Genomic DNA, 21,075 nt, shown 5'->3' with positions numbered 1-21,075 from the left:
TTTTGGGCCGACGAAGTAGACATAAATAATTTGGATATAAGTGAACTTGAGGTCAAGGTCACATACTCCAAGAAGGCCGCCATGAAAAAAATTCTCGTTTCAGATAAACTGCTCAGTCTCCCAGGAAAATGCACTGATCTATTCAATTTCAACTGAAATTGTATGCCATATATCCTTACTTTATGTTGTAAAAATTTCAAGGCAATAGACCAACTAATTTATTTCTCCACTCATTTACCCACTTTTCCACCGATATGTCCAAAGGCCAGATGTAAGGGGACTCATTGGGGTAAAATTTCAAGCCTCAGAAAATTGTTACCTATGTTTTTGACACTGATATATTATATACCATGGTGTTGATTTGGGCTTACAAATAAGACAAATAATTTGGATATATGTGACCATGAGGATGGACAGTTTCTGGTTCTTCTTTATTGTTGTTGGTGTCCGTTGCCATGACCACCGAATCAACAGGGTCTAAAAAAATTGTCACTGATTTCATTTTCATCATCAAAATCAATGCCGGTACTAGACCTATTTTCTAACTAAGTCTCATCATCAGAACTACTGCAGTCATATTCGTTGTCACTCTCAATTTGTTCACTTCCAAATTCCAAGTCACCAACATCTCTGTCAGCTATTATAGCAACTTGCGCCTAAAAAATTCTTATAGTACAAACATATATATATTGCATATCATTTTCATCAGCCTAATCTAAGCTTTACATTTACTCGAACCAAAATAACTTTAGATGCAAATCTTAACTAAATTATATATATATTATAAACATTTTATTACAAGATGGCTGAATTATCTTTGTTTCCCCAGCTCAGACTTGTTGGCACCACACTATTTTAAAAAGTTACCCATGAGGAACTATTAGACAATAACCAATTAGCTAGCATGTTAATTGTTGATGACAGTTTGCCCCAACTCATCTGCCTAGAAACTTGAGTAGTTTCGATTGAAACAACCAATCAGAGCGCTAGAAATCTAATTACCCGTGGGCAGGGCCAAACTGAGAGAGTCCTGATCTAGAATAATTTCATCAGTCTCTACAGTGCCACCGATCGAAGAGGAATAAATCATTATAAACAAATACAATAGCAATCTTATATCTTCTTCAGGTGAGTTAAATAATATTTTGTAAACTTATATTTATCAATCAATCGAGTTAAAGTTATAGCTGCCACAAATATTGCATCGACTATTATTATTATTATTAGTACTATATTACGATTACTTAGATTATACGCTTAAACTGAATAATAGTTCAATTCAATGTAACAATCTGTATTTATATTTATCTTGCTTGTATTATAATAATTTCATCAGTCTCTACAGTGCCACCGATCGAAGAGGAATAAATCATTATAAACAAATACAATAGCAATCTTATATCTTCTTCAGTGTCAACTTTCAACAAAGTTCCGTATAATAGATGGTGGATGAACCGACGGCAGATCAACGGTACCAGCTACTACGTTCCCTATGCCGCAGCCAAGCACACACTTGACTAGATCACACAGCAGACAAAATATTCGTCCGACTTCACCACAGCTACAACCACAATCGCCACAACAACCGCCGCAACCACAAGCAACGTCAAGTACACCGGATACAGCAGAACCAGCAGCATTCATCATGGACCCAAAAGTACCGAGATTACCAGTGTTCGAAGGTAAAAATGCCAATATATGGTGGTCACGATGGGATGGATACGCCACTGCAAACAACTACACGGATGGCCATAAGCTCAAAAACTTCCCTGGGTTCCTAGGAGATAACACATATGTCTGGTATATGGGCCTCGGTGACGAAGCAAGATCGACGTGGGCAAATTTGAAAAAAGCATTCGAGAAAAGATATTTGCCCCAGCGAATCAATTTGAACTTATTCAAAGACAGCCAAAAGAATGAATCTGCGCATGAATTCATGGACCGTATACGGGAGCAAGCCGTAGACTCGAAACTGAGTGAAGAAGTCTTACTTCAAATAATATTGAGAGGTTTAAAACCGGAAATACAAACGCAGATCATTCCATTAAACCCTAAGACTATGGACGACTTAATCGAGAAAGTAGAATTGGTCGAGTCAGTTGCTGTTCCTAAAGCACCAATTAATTCCACAACTGTCGATAGTCTAGTAGCAACTATAAGTGAACTGTCGAAACAAATCGCTGAAATGAAATCGACGTCCGTTTCTAATAATGACGTTAATGCGATAAATACGCCGCAATATAACAGTAGACCGATAACCGGCCGAAACGAACAGACGACCTACAATCGTCAACCTACCGGACCGCAGCACAGACAGCAACAACAACAACCGAATTACCGGAATCAATCAACACACTACCATCCGCGACAACATCAACAACCACAATCACAACAGTACCAACATCGAGATGGTCCACCTCAGCAACATCGACAGAAACCTTGTAGAGGATGCGGAGCGGGTAAGTCATGTTTTCCACGCGATAGGTTATGTCCTGCCTGGCGACATTTGTGCCAACGTTGTCAGAGATACGGTCATTATGACAACATCTGCGGCAACCCCCAGAACTATTACTAGGGGTGCGCGCCTGTCCGTAAACCCTGTGTTTCTTCGGATGGGCACCACACAGCCAACATTGCCCTGACAACTGAAGCATCGATGTCTGGCAACACCATTTTAGTCAAAATTAATAATGCATCTCAAAATATCAGAGCACTGGTAGATACTGGTGCCTCCGTTTCTTGCTTAAGCCAAGCGATGCTTTCGAGACTTGAAGTTCCTAACTCTGCTATTGATCGAGCAAGCATTGAATCAGTTAGCGGAGTTGGTGGACAGAAAATTAACGTGCTTGGTAAAATTAATTTGGCAATTAAAATTCAAGGTGTTGCTTTTCATCACGACTTCATTGTCTTGCCAAGTTGTCAATATCCAATTATACTCGGTGATGACTTTTTACTTCACCGCAGTGCAAAAGTTAAATATTGGCACAATACACGCACATTAACGCTTAGCAATGATACAATTATAGCTCCTATCACATGCAGTAATGCTGGATTAGCTCGCACCCTGAAACATGTTAAAATCCCAGCTAGATCTGAGATCGGCATTCCGTTAAACCTAACTCGCATTCCCGACGTGGTTACCGCTCATATACAGCCACATCCAAACCTTAGGTCAATGCTATTAGCTGGATCACAATGTGTCGTGCAATCATGTAGAAATACAAACCCGATTATGAGCATAATTAATCCAAACGATTACTCAATTGCGATACCGCGTAATAATGTTGTGGGCCTCGTGGCTGTAATTGACCCTGAAGATGTAATTTCATTAGATGACGTGTCTCCTCCTAGTTCCGATACAAATTCTAAAAGCAAACCAGTTCAAAAACAACCCGTAAAATTCAATATGCCATCAGAGGAAGACATGACATCCAATGAGCGAGAACGTCTACAAGAATTTTTAAACCAGAATCGAGACTTATTTTCTGATGATTTAGATTCATTAGGTAGAACTGAACGCGTAGCGCATAAAATAGAAACTCTTGCTGACCAAGGGCCAGTAAGACTCCCGCCATATCGACAAAACCCAGAAGCTAAAGAAAATCTCAGTAAAATATTAGATGAACTCTTACAGTCTAATATATGTGCACCGAGCACTTCTAATTGGCATAGCCCTGTGGTCCTTGTAAAAAAGAAGAACGGAGAATGGAGATTTTGTGTCGACTATAGAAAATTGAATGCTATCACCAAACCAATTAACTTTCCTTTACCAAAAATCGATGACGCAATCGATGCTGTAGGCGCGGTCGATGCAAAATATTTCACTTCTCTTGATTTATCCAGCGGGTTTTGGCAAGTACCAATGGACCCTGAAACTAGACACAAAGCTGCTTTCATAACGCATAATGGTATATTCGAATGGAAAAGACTACCATTTGGTCTCAGAAATAGCCCAATCACATTTCAAGCTCTTATGGCTGATGTTTTGAGAGGGGTAAATTTCAAAATCGCACTCTGCTACGTCGACGATATCCTAATTTTCAGTCCAGATTTTGAAACTCATTTGAAAGACCTAAATGAAATCTTCAATAGGTTACACAGAGCAGGCTTAACTCTCAAAGCATCTAAATGTTTCTTTGCAATGCCATCAGTTCGTTACTTAGGATACATTATGTCGCGCGAAGGTTTTCAAACTGATCCGGAGAAGACTAAAATTATCAATTCATTCCCAGTTCCTACCAAACAAAAGGAAGTGCGTAGTTTCTTGGGTTTGGCTAATTTCTACCGTCGCTTTGTCAAAGGCTATTCTCATATCGTGGCACCTCTCAATAGATTGCTTCACAAAAACACACCATTCACTTGGACTAAGGAATGTCAAGATGCCTTCGACAATATGAAACAGGCACTAGTTTCGGCTCCAATCCTAGCTTACCCTGACCTTAACAAACCATTCGTGCTCACTACTGATGCTTCCACAAACGGAATAGCGTACATCCTGAGTCAAGTTAAAGAAGATAACAAAGAACACCCTATAGCGTATGGTGGTAGAGCCCTTCGACCAAACGAACGTAACTGGAACACATCTGAACAGGAATGTTTAGCCGTCGTAGAAGGCATACAGCATTATAAAGAATATTTGACCAACCAACCTTTCAAAGTTATTACTGATCATATCGCCTTGAAATGGTTAGCTGATGTTAAACACGATAAGAATAGGCGTCTCCATCAATGGTCTCTTCTATTACAATCGTACAATTACCAAGTCATTCACAGACCTGGTGTTAACAATACCAACGCAGATTGCCTATCTCGCATACCAATACCAACTACAATCGCTACACCTGTAAACACCATGGCTGCCTCTGACCAAATGCTACATTCGACTGAACATAAACTTGACGATCAGTCATCTCATGAAATCACTTTCTTCTATGACTCTGATCCGTCACCTCCTATCATAGCTACACTGACAGGTGCTGTCGACCCTGTACAATTGCCACCATGATCCGCATCTGTGGAACAATTATCTGCTGATCAAGATGCATGCCCCGATTTCAAGGATATCAAAACCTACCTAACCACGAATTCTCTGCCTGACGATAAAAAGCAAGCTACTAGAATTAGTATACAGGCTGAACAATACACAGTAATCGACAATGTTTTGTTTCACTTCTATCAGCCTCGAACGCAGAAGAAACAAGGCCGCGTTATGTATCGTCAATTAGCGCTACCGACAAATCATCGGGAAATGGTTTTGAAATCGTACCACTCCACCCTTATAGCGGAGGTCATTTTGGCATTGATCACACATACGCAGCAATTCGTTTGAAATATTACTGGCCAAATATGTACAGAGACGTTAACAACTACGTACTATATTGCGGACCTTGCCAAACATCAAAAACCAATCGTAAAGCTAAACCTGCACCGCTACACCCACTGCCTGTCACAAACACATTTCAACGGATTCATGCAGACATTTTAGGCCCTATTCCTGAGACAAAGGAAGGTTTTAAATACATTCTTTTGGTAGTTGACAGCTATTCCAGATGGCCAGAGGCTTTCCCCCTGAAAACTCAAGATTCAAAGGAAGTCGCTAAAATACTTGTCAATGAAATCTTTACACGTTACGGCACTCCAAGATCGCTCATCACGGACCGTGGAGCAAACTTCTGTTCGTCACTCGTAGAAGCTGTTTGTGAACTATTTCAAGTGAAACATTTCACCACAACCAGCTACCACCCTGAATCAAATGCTACTTGTGAACGCATGAACTCGACGATTGCGCAATCTCTCCGTGCTTACTGCGATGAAAATCATAAAAACTGGCCCTCTATCTTACCGGGTATTATGATGGCATTCCGTGCGACGCCTTGTACACAGTCAACCGGCTTCAGTCCACATGCTGTCTTATTTGGCAAAGAAATGAACCGACCCATTGACAATGCTCTGATTCCTAAAGAAACGCTTAACACTACTGCTAAGACACATGTCAAACAAGTCATTGACACGCTCAAAATCACTAAAGAAATCATCAAAGAACAACTCCATGAAACTCAGGATAAAATGAAAGCGCGGTATGACCAAAAGGCTACACAACACAAATTCAAAGAAGGCGATAAAATTCTTCTACAGGAAAAAGCATTCACTCGCCACAAATCAAAGAAACTTCAACCTAAACATTTCGGACCATTCATTATATCAAAATGCTGCAAAAACGACACATACCAACTTCAACGCTGTTCGGATAACTCAATTCTCAAAACTAAAGTTCACGCAAACCGCCTTAAACCTTACAACAACCCAGATGACAGAATACCACTTGACGCACCTCTACCGAAACCCCCGAAAACTCTTCCAAATGAGCCACCACGACTTAATGATGATAACGTTGTCCGGATACTTCGAGCTAACTATAGGCTGGGGAGGTTACGCTATAGAGTCAAAGTCAAAAACGTGCGTAACTCTATCTGGTATGACAATGAAGATGTTCCCGACGCCGTCAAAAAGCGTTTCCATGCTAATTACTCGTACAATGGGAAAGCTAAGAAACGCAAGAAGACGCTGCTGCGAAACGCACAGTCAACGTAATTCTCATTCATGATATTTCCCTGACCTCGACTTCGTATAGCTTGTTTCATCGAATACTCTCGTTGCTGTCTAGCGTTCGTACTATTCAGATACAGCTCACCACTTACTTTCATCGCTCTTCATATTCATGGTTCAGTGACTCTGTGCTACGACCTTACAGCTGGGGCTAATCGTCACACTCATCTTCCTCATCTCGTATCTTTTTAGATCTCTTACTAAGTGGTATGGCATTATTCTGGATACTGCTATTCACTCGATTCGCTATGACATCATCTTCGACAGTAATTCAACGGTTGAACTATGGCTTGATATTCAAAGAAGTCGGAAACATCGAAATGTCAAACGAATACTGGACACATACATTCCAGATTGAACTGCCTACAACGGACGTTACGCACTATGATATTCGCAGCTGTCATGACACCAAAAAACAACACTGTAAATTGAAAAACCGCGCAGTTTACATGCTTATGCAGATACGCTCAAAGACAAGCGCCCGCATTAATGAAACGCTCAATATAATCCAAAACTTAATACCAGAAGCCCCTGTTCCATCAAAACGGTCAAAACGCTCTGCACCTCTTTCATTTATCGGGTCTTTCAGTAAAAGTCTTTTCGGCACAGCAACAATGGACGACATTAACATCTTGGCTCAACACATTTCGAAACTCACTGCCCGCGCTAATTCGCTTTCTTCGGCTATTTCTCAACACGGCGATCATTTCTCTTCTTACGCTAATCTTGTATCTCGACGGACTGACCGTGCTTTCAAAGCTATCAAAGACAACTTCCACCAAATCGAAGTTCTACAATCAAATGTCCAATATCAAATTCAAGATGAAGAAAGGGCAACTGATCAGTTAGACTCTTTACTAGCAAGCCAACTTCAACAAGCAGAAGACATTTCTATAGCAATGGAAGAACTGAAAATATCTATTGCTACACTTCACAATAACAAACTATCGCCTTTATTGATTTCTCCACAAAATTTAAAACTGGCTCTCGCGTCACTTCAGAGCTTATTGCAACGTTCCTATCAGAACCAATACATTGTGCGGACAGACACAAATTTCTATTACGAAAACGCTCGACCCATATATTTCAGAAATGCTTCGCAATTATACATCACATTGCGTATCCCTATATCTTCGTATAAGTCTCCGCTCAAACTTTTCAGTATAACATCTCTTCCAGTTCCGATTAATGAATCTGACTCTAAAGCGACCAAATTACTTGATCTTCCTCCGTACATAGCCGTTACGGATGACCGGCAGTACTACACTGCGCTTTCGCATGATAATATTCGCGATTGCAGGAAAAAGAAACAACTCCTATGTCCGTTCAATTTAGCTTTGACATCATCTTTGAAACCATCATGTGCATATGCAATTCTTTACAACATCGTCAAAGCTATACGCGAGGTTTGTGACTTCCGAGTTGTAGTCAACGCCATAACGTCACGGCTCATTGAAGTGTCGCCTGGCATCGTTTTGGTTTACCGGAGTCCCGTGATAACTATTGATTGTTTGAATGACAAACGCGAGGTTCGTAAAGGTTGCGAATTTTGTATCATTCAAATTCCGTGTTTCTGTTCGGTCCACGCTAATAATCTTTATTTGTCCCCGCGCTCTAGTTCCTGTCACAAGGATTCGCCTCTGACTATACTACACCCTGTGAACCTTGGACTACTACATGCATTTTTTGAGAATGACCCGTCAGTTGCAGCACTGTCAGGTGAAACGACATCTGACAAGCCACTTTCCGTACATATTCCTGACTTTGAAGTTTACAATCATTCTAGGTCTCAACTTCTTGCTAATGACCGACAAGATGACTTGAGTCTTAGGCGCGTTACCCAAGCCATCAAGGATGGACGTCGAATTTATTCTTCGCTGTCTTCTCCTCTACTGACAGGTGATCTGTCTACTTGGACCACGTGGCCTGATTTTAACGGCATTTTAACCTTAGCTGCCCTCGGCCTTGACATATTTTTACTGTTTGTTTGTATATTTCTTTTTAAACGCTATCAGATGGTCGCTACTGCATTACTTTTGATCCAGAAAGGTTCAAACTCTGGTGTTCTTGCTGCAGCGACACGGACTGTTTTCAAATACTCGGCACCCACGACAACGCCGAGCGATTCGCATGTCTCGTTACTATGTCTTCCGGATACGCTGATTCTAAACATATCATCATCAGCTATTATGCTTGTTTGCGCTGCGTTTATTATTATATCTTCACTTATCTATCGCTGCAAAAGCTCTAGCACAAAAACTACGCTCTTAGTCGAACTATCTACTGGTGACGAATGCATTCGTATCCCAGTCCTCTCGCTGACATTATGCCCACATTACTGGCATGTCGATTTCTCGCACATCCATGACATAGACGTCTTGGGCGTAATGTCTCCTGCTATCGTTTTTAAATGGCATCACTTTCGTATTTCAAACTTAGCTGCAGCGCACCTTATCGAAGTGCCTAATAAAATAAAGCTGACTTATTATATGGCATATAAAGCAAGACGCATTATCGCTGACAAACGCTTCACTTTCCAGGCATTACTGCTGCACCATGGCGTCGTTCAACCGCTGAACATCGCTCCTGCATCACCTGCACCATATACTCACTAACGCACTATTACTCGGCATCGCATATTATCACGTTATCACCGAAGCCCAATTTTTCCCAAAGCGTATGGAAAACATGACTTCTCGATTTTTTCTATTGCATTTATCATTTACTGTATTCAGCTTCTGAACAATATGTTACATTTTTTTACTTTTAATATTAATATGGTCGACGTTACTTCATATTGTACGACGCTTATCATGTATCTAGCTTTCAAATGCTAACTTCTCCATTTTTCTAGTGTATTTATCACTTCATGTATTTGGCTTATAAACAATGTGTTACTTAACTTAATTTGTACAATGCTTATTATGTATTTAGCTTCAAGACATAGCTTTTTTAATTGTAATTCTTTACTCAATATCGCTTAACGTAATGTCGTATGATGCATCTTATTTATCTCGCTATGAAACACTTTATTTACCTGTGCGTGGATTTGTATCTACGTCTTTATTTTAAAATTTGCGGTGCAAATTTGTGGCAGCAAAGGGGTATATTATAGCAACTTGCGCCTAAATAATTCTTATAGTACAAACATATATATATTGCATATCATTTTCATCAGCCTAATCTAAGCTTTACATTTACTCGAACCAAAATAACTTTAGATTCAAATCTTAACTAAATTATATATATTATAAACATTTTATTACAAGATGGCTGAATTATCTTTGTTTCCCCAGCTCAGACTTGTTGGCACCACACTATTTCAAAAAGTTACCCATGAGGAACTATTAGACAATAACCAATTAGCTAGCATGTTAATTGTTGATGACAGTTTGCCCCAACTCATCTGCCTAGCAACTTGAGTAGTTTCGATTGAAACAACCAATCAGAGCGCTAGAAATCTAATTACCCGTGGGCAGGGCCAAACTGAGAGAGTCCTGATCTAGAATAATTTCATCAGTCTCTACAGTGCCACCGATCGAAGAGGAATAAATCATTATAAACAAATACAATAGCAATCTTATATCTTCTTCAGGTGAGTTAAATAATATTTTGTAAACTTATATTTATCAATCAATCGAGTTAAAGTTATAGCTGCCACAAATATTGCATCGACTATTATTATTATTATTAGTACTATATTACGATTACTTAGATTATACGCTTAAACTGAATAATAGTTCAATTCAATGTAACAATCTGTATTTATATTTATCTTGCTTGTATTATAATAATTTCATCAGTCTCTACAGTGCCACCGATCGAAGAGGAATAAATCATTATAAACAAATACAATAGCAATCTTATATCTTCTTCAGTATCAACTTTCAACAAAGTTCCGTATAATACAGCATCAGAAACGAGCTACTGAACCGTTTCAACCAGCCAAATTTTCATGCAGATGGCAGCACCGGCTGATACTGATAGATATGCCCTTCTAGCAGAAGGGTCAAGCGATACCGTATCACATACGGTACTGGTATGCTAGCTTGCCAATTTGTACCGTATGTATGGTGGCTGATAAGGGCCATGCTTTAAAAAAACACGAATATGCAAATGAGGGCGACATTACGACAAAACTAAAATAACACGACAAAACAATAATTTTGGTTTGGTCGCACGGGACAATTCAATATTTTGGTTTTGTTGCGCGCGACAATTCAATATTTTGGTTTTGTCGCCCACGACAATTCATTATTTTGGTTATGTCGCATGCCGCAAATCAATCGTGACAAAGTATTGATGCGAATGACCTATTTAGTACATCGACCATGTACGGAACACTATTATTGTGCCCCAGCATTTGGGGTCATTATACTTGAACCCCAACATTCCATATGTACGGAAGCGATAAGGGGCCTCGAGATGTCACGTTCCAACTCGACAAGTCGCCATATTTATGTCGACATGTCGCGATATATCGCGTCAAGTGGACATGAATATGTCACCATTTAGTGACGTTTTCACGACAAATTTTGCTTTTTCACCATTTTCCACGGGGCATTTTTCACGAGGACGCCAGTGATATGACGACTGAGTTTCAAGTCGTCATGAATATGTCGACTTGTCGCGAGGAAAATGGTCGTGAAACGAAATATGTCATCAAAACGTCACGATATGTCGACATATTCATGTCGACTTGACGCGATATATCGCCATATATCGACATAAATATGGCGACTTGTCGAGCTTGAACGCAACAACTCGAGGCCCTTTATCGCTTCCGTACATAAGTCTTTATTACGTTATTAATTGGCCTAATTATTCAAAAGCTAATAAAGTGGGCGACTAAACCAAAAAAATGAATTGTCGCGGGCGACAAAACCTAAATAATGATTTGTCGTGGGCGACAAAACCAAAATATTGAATTGTCGCGGGCGAAAAAAATCAAAATTATTGTTTTGTCGTGTTGTTTAAGTTTTGTCGTAATGTCGCCCTCATTTGCATATTCCTGTTTTTTTTACGCATGGCCCTTATCAGCCACCATACGTATGCCATACAGTAGTGGTATTGTAAGGGTTAAGCTGCCGGGCCCGGCCGGTCCTACAAATATGGAAGATATCGTCAACGGTGATGATCTGCTGGAATATTTTCGTCTATTTTTCAACGAGGAAATCGTACAAGAGATCGTCGATGAAATCAATCATTACGCAAACGAAAAATTAGTTTTTGGTAAATTGAAACGGCGTTCGCGTTTGAAGAAGTGGTACGATACTGATGCTAGCGAATTCCTCAGGTTCCTGGGAATCTTACTACAAATGGGAATTGTTCCTCTTCCCACTGTCCAAATGTACTGGAGCCTGAAATGGTTTCATTCAGTTCAATTTTTTCGTGACACCATGCCGAGAGATCGTTTTTTGATAATGTACCATATGATGTTGCATGTTTGTCATTCAAGTCCGGAGGATGCAATTCGCGAATGCGGACACAAGATAACGCCGCTGTTGAATAAGTTGGGCGAAAAATTCCAAGAGCATTACACACCATTTCAGGAACTATCGATGGATGAGTCCTTGATTGGATTCAAGGGTCGTATCGCCTTCAAGCAGTATTGTCCTAAAAAACCAACTAAATGGGGTCTGCTAGCCCACACTCTAGCATGTCCCCATACAGGGTACCTTCTCAATGCGATCTTGTATTGCGGGCGAGACAACGAAATGGTCATCGAACCAGGTCTTACGAAATCATTGCAAATCGTCCTAGATATCGTCCTACCGTATTACAGATGTGGTCACCACATATACTGTGACCGCCTATACAGTAGCCTTGATCTGGCGGAGAAACTGTCCGACTGCAAATGACATCACACCGGCACGATCATGGTAAATTGGTGGGGGCTTCCTTTACCTATCAAGAATTCGCGCAACTTACCACGTGGAGAGATCGTAGCATACCGAAAGGGAAATGCGTTAGCGCTGAACTGGCACGTATTGTATCAGTAATCTGCACATATAGCAAAGGGAATGAACACGTTGAAGTCGTCATGCGCGGCCGCAGGGAACCGGTTTGAAAGCCAAGCGTTATCAACCTTATGTTGATCTGTATGACCAGTACAAGAAGTACTATGAAAGTTCTCGCAAAACGGTAAAATTGTGGAAAAAGGTCTTCTTTTGGCTCGTCGAATCATGTGTCACGAATGCATATATATTATGGAAGCTCAACAACGAGGAAAAGCCGACTAATATGCTCAAGTTTCACGAAAGTCTGGTCGAGCGTCTCGTTCCGACTGCAGATAATACCGAATTACCATCAAAAGGCCGGCCGTCTGATGGCCCCCCTCTCGAGAGGCTCAACGGAAAGTACCATCGATTGATGTGTACAGTCAAATCGTCGAAATCGTGTAAAGTGTGCTCGAGTTATGCGACCGGAGCCCGCAAAACAGACAAAATTCTACTGCGGCACCTGTTCTGATCATCCGGCTCTCCATCATGTTGACTGTTTCCACAAGTACCACACACAAAATAATTACAGGAATTGAAAATAACAAGTCTGATTTTTTTGGGGGTCACAAACACCCCCAATATTCATCAACACCACCAGAAATTATTTATTTCAGCTCAGGAGAGGATAATCAGTGAAGGAGGAGACTTGAAAACAGATAATGACTGAAAAGAAAAAAATTTATGCAAATTTGGATTTTTTTTACCTTTCTTTGCTATGAGATTTTGACCATCATTGTGACCCCAGGAGCCCAAAACTTGTTTCTAGGACCAGGCACGATATCAATACATCTGTTGTCTTAATTTTCATCAAATTTCGACTGATATAGAATCAGCTACCGCGGCATCAAAAAAAGGATAGTGGTATCGTTTAGTCGTTGTCTAGGGCTGTCAGAGTCGAAGAAAATGCATTCCGTGCAGCTGTGAAATTGATGTATTGGCTTATGAAACATAAGATTCCCCTCACCACCAACTTTCAGCCACTACTCAGCCTCGCAAAAGATATCGGATGCTACTATCTTAATTCGCTAAATGTCAATTCCAAGACATCATACAAATCAGAACAGACTATGCAAGAGATTGTTTTATGCATTGTTGAATATAACAATAATAGGCCTATTCCCGCACATATTATTTGCAAGGACTGGGCAATGGCAACTATATAAATGATTCATCCGTTTAAGGTAAAATATTAAAGGATGCTGGCCTAGATAAAATCATCCCCGTGTATTGCAATACTCTGCAATAAAACCGCCAATATATCCGTGCATGAACAGTTGATACTCTATGGAAAATTTATCTGACCGGATGGATTGTCAGACGTCACCTTTCTTGGACTAGAAGAGGTATCGGTATGGCTTATCTTGTAGAAATTGTTTACGCACTCCACAGGAGTCCATTATAAAATCTCTACGACTATTCCATGTATGACTGGCGAACACCTGACGGAAAAGATCCTCAAAGTCACGAAAATGGGTTGGATATCTGAAACAAGCTTGCAGCATTTGGTAGTGATGGTAGTAGTTCAATGATTGGTGTTTGGCAAAAGATTGCAGCACGATTGAAATTAGTTAGTAGCCTACAGGCATAGTACTGTTATCAACCTACATTTCGATCATAAAATTAAAATTAACTCATTGCCTGCCAAACATGTACTGGTACATTCGATATCTCCCCATTGCCTCCCAAAATCTGCCTGGTACGGTTGACTTGTTTATTAACTCTTACGATATGTGGCGAATTCATCATGCAACACAAGTTAGTTTAACCCTTAACTTGCCGTAGGCGACTGCAGTCGCCACACTGGGAAACGGCCATAGGCGACTGTAGTCGACAGCCTGACCTATATCCCATTTAAAGTTTGTTTTTTGTTCAAAGTCATCAAAGAGTTGGTCGGTACAAATCCATGGAAATACGTTCCATCTCAAGATAACCCGGCTGACATTCTCAGTAGGGGCTTTAACAGTCAATCTTTGAATGAAAGCCAACTATGGTTAAAAGGGCCCAGCTGGCTTACCATTATTGATAGATGGCCCTCAAATCCAGGAGTAAAGGAAACCGTTTCTGATGATACGGAGATATCTTTGTTGAGCAGAGATACATTTGTCTACCTCGAGCCTATTATTGATATTTCTCATTTTTCTTCACTTCGCACATTGCTACGCACGACTGCGTATGTTTTTCGTTATATCAATTGTCTGAAGTCAAAGATTAGTCATAGAAACACAGACGAATTAACAATATCGGAATTACATGCATCTGAGTTATTCCTTGTAAAATCAGTTCAGAATACTCACTACAACCATGAAATAAAAATGCCTCAGTGAAAACCTACCTTCTAGGCAGTATCCAATCATCAATCAATTGCGTTTGTTTTTGAAAGACGGCATACTCCGATCTGCAGGTCGTATTCATAATGCTCATATTCCATCTGAGACGCGATTTCCAATTCTATTGCCGCCAAACGATCCATACACGAAGTTAGTCGTTTGGGATAGTCATAATCGGTCATTCCATCAGGGAGTCAATCAAACTGTGACGGTAGTTCGAAAAAAATACTGGATTCCTAGAGTACGACAAGTTGTCAAATCTGTCATTCGTTCATGTGTTACATGCAAAAAAGTGATCGGAAAATCTTACATGGCACCTCAAAGCCCCCCTTTACCTTCACTGCGAGTCTCTGGAGCACGCTATCTGCGGTGTGGATTTCACAGGGGAAATCCTGGTCACTGATCAACCTGATGTACATATGCCTATTTACTTGTGCTGACACAAGGGCTCTACACTTGGAGTGCGTGTCCAATTTATCTGTTGAAACTTTCATGCATACTTTCCGCCGTTTTGCAAATCGTCGAGGCACACCTCAGAAAATGATGTAGGATAATGCATCAACTTTCTGCTCCGCATCACAGGAAATAAAGAATCTACTGACCTCACCTAGCTTAACACATAAACTCTGCAATGAAAATGTGGAGTGGTCGTTTATTCCAAAACGAGCCCCTTGGATGGGCGGATACTGGGAGAGGCTCGTTGGTATCGTCAAAACATGCTTGAAAAAAGTACTCGGCCGGTCTCGTGTCAATAGTACTGAGTTGATAACAATCGTCACTGAAATAGAGAGTGTCGTAAATGACCGTCCATTGACATGCGTGTCATCCAACATTACTGATCCCGACCCTATCACCCCTGCACATTTCCTAACAGGACACAGGATACGAAATTTGCCACATGTTGAGATTGATGAGACTGGATCAAAAGATCCCGAATTTATCTTAACGCAACAAAACGTTTCCAATAGATTACGAAAAATGAGTTTTATTTTCCAACAGCTGTGGAGAAGGTAGCATTCTGAATATTAACTTTCGCTCAGAGAAAAGTATAAATCCGTGTCAGGTAAATACAATGATAAAATCCGGGTCGGAGATGTAGTTCACATATACGATGAATCGCCGCGAATAAAATGGAAACTCGGCGTTGTTATGGAAATACATACCGGGAAAGATAACCTTCCGCGATCAGCTACGGTGAAGACTGCTGTCGGTAGGACCAACAGACCAATCGTTAAACTTATACCGCTCGAAATAACGTGTACGCCGGACTTCGTATCTTCCGTACCAGGAAATATAGATGCTTTTCGTCCAGAGATCAATCGTCCGCGTCGTCTTGCCGCCGAGGAAGCGTCCATGAGAATCAGGAATATTCTCCAACAAGACGATTGACATTTTGCGCCCCGGAGGATGCGTATTATAATTTGTGCAAAGATACGTGTGATTAATTTGTGAAAGTACGAAGTTTTTGTGAAATCGCGTATATTATTTATGTTTATATTTTTCGAAATTTTCATTTTTCGGCCCGGAGAATGTTGAGGATTTATGTATTATGATTTATGTATCATATGTTCATGTATTATACACAGTTGTAACTGCTTTGCGTAGTTGACTGATTTTCTGTAACATAGTTCAATGAGCATGACTGTACGTACTATAAGTAGCCAAACTGCAAATAAAATCATTTACATATCAAGTCTATACCAGAGTTCGTGTCTGTAGTCTTGTTGAGGACCTAACCTAAGGGAAAACAGCACAAGTGTAACCACTACAGGGGTAAGGGGTAACTGTTAAACCACTGAGTAGCCCACAAGTTAGCCTTAGCTGTCAGTAGAGCAGCCTCAAAGGTTGAATATGTCAAAAAGTTCAACACAGCTCTGGAGACATTATTTCAATTTTATGATGAATCCCCAGTTCGAACAGCATCCTTGAGGACAATACAAGTACATGTTTCAGGAAACGAACCAAGATCCTATTCTTAAGGTTAGAAATGCTAGAACCACCAGGTGGTTATCACATGACCAAGCATGTGATACGTTGCCAAAATGTGTCCGTCTGTTAATTGTTTCTCTTCAACACAAGGCAGCGGAGAGAGGTGAACCGAAAGCTGTTTGTCTGCTGCATATCATACAAACATAGCATTTTCTTTCTAATTTGAAACTGATGCAAGATGTTCTACCACATCTGAGCATTCTCTCCATGTGTTTTCAAGTAGGTGACCAGATTAATTAAGCTGAGGGGGATTAAATTGATTTACTTATTTCCACAAGCCGTTATTCATTGCAGGAAAAAGGTTTAGATTTCATTGTAATGAAGAAACAATATGGTCATTGATTTATAAACAGCAAGATTCACACAGCCGGGGAGCATATCACTGCCGTGTTAGATGGAGATGAAGATAAAATAAAGCACCAAATCTGGATGTTTTGGATACAATCCAAAGAAATGTTTGTGAACCAATGATAATGAACTAACCATTTCATTTTACTAGATATTTCTACATATTGATTTACTTTTTCATATTATCTTTATAGGTCCACAATAAATTCATTTCGGTGCTGATCGACAACATAGAGAAAAATAAAATAAACACCATCAGAAAATTGAAATTGTCACCCTTCTAACAATACTTGACTTATATTTTTGAAGCAAAGGGGGATGGACTACAATGAATCGTGCTAAAGGTTTTAGTCTAAAAAGTGTGAAAATCGTTCCAACAATGCCGGGACCCGCGGGACCGCCTCAAAATGGCGCCTAGAAACTGGAAACTTCCCTATTCACAAAGACAAAGAACCAGTGCAAAGAAGGTTTGAAGACAGGAAACAAAATACGAGGTACTTCTTTCATAAAAACTCTCAAAGCGAAATTAAAGTTCCTTATTGAATTGGATGAACAGCACATCAGCGCTACCAATAAGGTTTACGATTAAGTTGGCGTTTTGGACGATTATAGAACGAAATGTCAAAATGAGATACCCTGGCGTATTCACTAGATAATCTGCCTATTAAATTTGCATGGAGTTTAATTGAGTGGAAAACTTTCTGGGATGTGTTTGAAGTTGCGGTAGATAATAATCCAAACTTGTCTAACATTGAAAAATTCAGCCATTTGAAATGTCTTTAGGATTCTGTAGCAAAAACCTGCATCGATGGGTTTGCCTTGACAGTTGAGAATTACGATGAGGCAAAGTATCTGCTGAAAGATCATTTTGATAAACCAGATAAAATAGCAGATTCCTATTTAACTTCTTTGTTTTACCAGCTCCTTCAGCTGATCATAAATCACTCGGAGCATTTAACAATAAACTTGAACTAACAATTTGTAGTTCACAGGCTTTAGGCAAAGATCCAAAGAGTTACGGGAGACTCCATGAACCGGTCGTTCTGAATAAACTCCAAGCCATCAAGAAACAGAATTTTGCGCAAAAACAAGGCAGCGTTGCATGAGACCTCGGTAGTCTGCTTGCAACTATATTGGACGAGGCCACCATCCACGAGTTCAGCAAGTTCAATCACCATCTTCAAGATGTCTCAAATGTTTCTACTATGAAGGCGAAGGTCATTTAGAAACCGATTGCAGACGTGTCAAAGATCCTGACGTAAGTTATGATATCTTTTGAATGAGTAGACTGTGTTTCAATTGTTTGGGTAGACATAGGGTTTCAAAATGTAATTCTCGGTATTCTTCTAAGAACTGCAACTGTAGACATCACCCCAGTTTGTGTGGTGCCAAAAGTTTATTGAGATTCAATGTAATAACCGATGCCTCTCCAGTCAAAGCTAATGTCATTATTCGTAAGAATGAAGTACCAGAAACAGCTTTGAATACTGATTCCAATACTCTGACGATATATCAAACATCAATAAATAATTACTTACATTGCGCTATTTTGAAAACAGTGGTTGCTACGGTTGTTAACTAACATTGAGATTTTTTTACTGCAGCAAACATCAGGTTCGACGAGAGTTCAAAGAGATCGTTTATAACTAGAGAATAAGCAGAAAGATTGGAATCAATTCCAACTAGAGGACAAAAGGTCCTGTGCTCTCGAGGTCTAGTTTTTTTAATAATCTTTATGAAAACATATTACATTGTTCATTCTACTACTCTTTTAATAATGCAGATCTGTTCACCTAATGCATTGGGCACTGAGGTGTGACTGGAGCCTCAGACAGTGGTACGCAAATATGTCAGATCGATTTGTTTTACCTTAAACGTTAGGGTGAAATATGGGCGGTTATAGTTCAAAAAGATCGACAGACCAATGTATATCACTTTTAAAAAGTTTTTACTACAACTGCAGGAAACTGGTGTATTTCATATAGATATGTTGATTTATTGTATTTCTTTAGCTATTTCTATTATGTATTCAACGCTCAGTAGTGTGATAGTACTGTGTTTGAAGCGTCAAATCCTGCGATTCATCATTTTGTTACGCATACTTAAACATTTTTCGCGCTAATGACCAGCACTGTATTTAAACCTGTGAAATCTAGGCTAGGCGTCAGTCTGGTTCTATCTTCCCCCTTGTACGGCACAGTTATTGTAAGTACTTTTATCAATTTAGATTTGCTGAATTTAAAACTAAATTTTGGCCTTTTTGAATGTTATTTGTCTAAATTTGTATTTTTTTACCTTTGTAGCAAACCTCACTGACTCGCTTAGTCGTTCTGTCATTATTCTGGTTGTAAATAAATGAGCGTATTGGTACTGTGCATCCTTGTCATCGTTTGTCGTCGTTTGTCGATGAGGATTTAGGGCCAGGCTGAACAACAACAACTTCAATGAAAATCTATGATAAAGTATATTTCATTCAAAAATCTTATTTTACTGTATGAAAGACGCACGTATTCATAACGCGCACGGCAATATGAGCATATGCTGTCACTGTAGCATGTGCAGTGTGAGACACTAGTGATCTGCCAGCGCGCTAGCCTCGTGTAGTATACAGTGATATGGCTAGACACAAACTGTTGCTACGCAAAACGTCCGCAGTTAGGAATCAACGCACACCACTCTGCCATATAACTCAGCAATAATTTTTTAACTGTAAAAATTAATGGGTTTCAAGGACATTGTCTGCGATCCTTTCAAATTCAAAGACTCCCACTGACTTTCCCGGCACAAAACAAGGAGTCTAAGACCACAACGGTACAGCCCCTTGCAAAGTAAACAGGAAAATAATATATATATATATATATATATATATATATATATATATATATATATATATATATATATATATATATATATATATATATATATATATATATATATATATAGACAATGTCCAACGACGGATTTATTTATCCGACGTGTATAATGATGTAACTGATTTCAGTAAGCATAAATTGAGGAGAAAAAGCTATTCTATAAACCTGTGTCCGTCTTCATCATGTGGGTTGCACAATGATGAACTCTTACCGTATTTTCTGGTGTATAAGTCGAGTTTTTGAGACCAAAAATCATGTCCAAAAAACGTAGGTCCACTTATACACCGGCTGCACTTTCGATATCGTTTTAAACTGACGATGTTTAGAGTTCAAGGTCGCCATGATGAAATGGAATATTAATTTATGTTAGGCTACACTCATATACCAATTGGAATTTAGGATGTTGATAAAAATAGTTTCTTATAGTTTGAAAATGTTTCAAAATTAACTAATGTTAAAAATCAAAAGAGAAAGAAAACCGCGTATATTCATCATAGTGTTTATATAAGCCGCGATGCTGTGGCAGCGTGCCAATAATCAATACACGGTCAGTCTAATAATAAGACTACAGGCTCGCGGCATTCAACGTATACACTATACATTCAACACGTGGATACAAACAATGAGCACCAATCCGGTAATTTAATATTAGAAACAACAGATCCCAATGCAATTAGTGGTAAAGACTCTCAACTACTATGAGAATGACATCGGCACTGTTTTCAATGTGACATATGTAAACACATGAAGAAGCAACTCGACTTATACACCGACTATAGCCCTAGCACAACCTTTTAAACTGAAAATTTGACCTCGACTTATACACCAGGTCGACTTGTACACCGGAAAATACGGTAGCTCTTTTTAGAAGTGCCAGCCTCAGATTGACTAAATCGCCAGAAAATATGTTATTCAAGTGAAGTGGTTTAT

At 39.6% G+C, this 21,075-nt stretch overlaps 1 protein-coding gene across 1 annotated transcript in view; it reads right to left on the bottom strand.

Annotated features, from left to right (window-relative positions):
• Nucleotides 1-21,075, bottom strand: part of LOC141907779 (ankyrin repeat and SOCS box protein 12-like) — an 83,044-nt gene that overhangs the window by 55,083 nt on the left and 6,886 nt on the right. The window lies entirely within an intron of this gene.

This window comes from Tubulanus polymorphus, chromosome 6, assembly GCF_964204645.1.
Source record: "Tubulanus polymorphus chromosome 6, tnTubPoly1.2, whole genome shotgun sequence".
Classification (NCBI taxonomy): domain Eukaryota; kingdom Metazoa; phylum Nemertea; class Palaeonemertea; order Tubulaniformes; family Tubulanidae; genus Tubulanus; species Tubulanus polymorphus.
Note: the sequence above shows the minus strand (reverse complement) of the source record. Positions and strands in the feature narration are given on the sequence as shown.